This window comes from Giraffa tippelskirchi, chromosome 11, assembly GCF_054371585.1.
Source record: "Giraffa tippelskirchi isolate mGirTip1 chromosome 11, T2T-mGirTip1v1.2.pri, whole genome shotgun sequence".
Taxonomy (NCBI): Eukaryota; Metazoa; Chordata; class Mammalia; order Artiodactyla; family Giraffidae; genus Giraffa; species Giraffa tippelskirchi.
This window is the reverse complement of record NC_137285.1, coordinates 150,626,753-150,627,469: the sequence shown is the minus strand read 5'-3', so window position 1 is coordinate 150,627,469 and position 717 is coordinate 150,626,753.

The following is a 717-nucleotide window of genomic DNA, read 5'->3' as shown; positions in this document are numbered from 1 at the left end:
GAATTACCTATGATTGGAAGCGAGGGGTGAGGACAGGAGTTGTCAAAATGACTCATTTATGGCTCAGCAATTTCTGGCTGGAGACCTTACATGACTGCTGCTGCTGCTAAGTCGCTTTAGTCGTGTCCGACTCTGTGAGACACCATAGATGGCAGCCCACCAGGCTCCTTCGTCCCTGGGATTCTCCAGGCAAGAATACTGGAGTGGGTTGCCATTTCCTTCTCCAGTGCATGAAAGGGAAAAGTGAAAGTGAAGTCGCTCAGTCGTGTCTGACTGCCTGGTATTATTTTGAGACAATAAAAGCAGAAGTAAGAACAGGGTGATGAGGGAAGAAGGTTCACATTTATATAATTTCAGGTCTGCACATCAGAAGCATCTGGGCAGGCCTGGCAGGGGCTGGTCTGGAAGCCACGGTGGGGGGGCGCTCCCGGGGTACCCCCCCCCCAACAACGTGCCCATGTCCAGCAGATGCCCCTAGGGCCCTCCAGCAGGACACCGAGGATTTATCAGATGGGCCCTGGTCCCAGGTCTCTCAGGAGCCTGCTATAGCCTGTCCCAACCTTTCAGGAGAGTCCAGAGTCAGCAAACAGGGGAGGAAACCATTGCTCAGCGACGCTAATGCGTGACACCTGGCTGCACAGTCGCCTCATTAACAAACAAACAACGAGCTTGAGCTTCAGAGGCCTCGCCTGAGTTAATCACATCTGCATCCCTGCT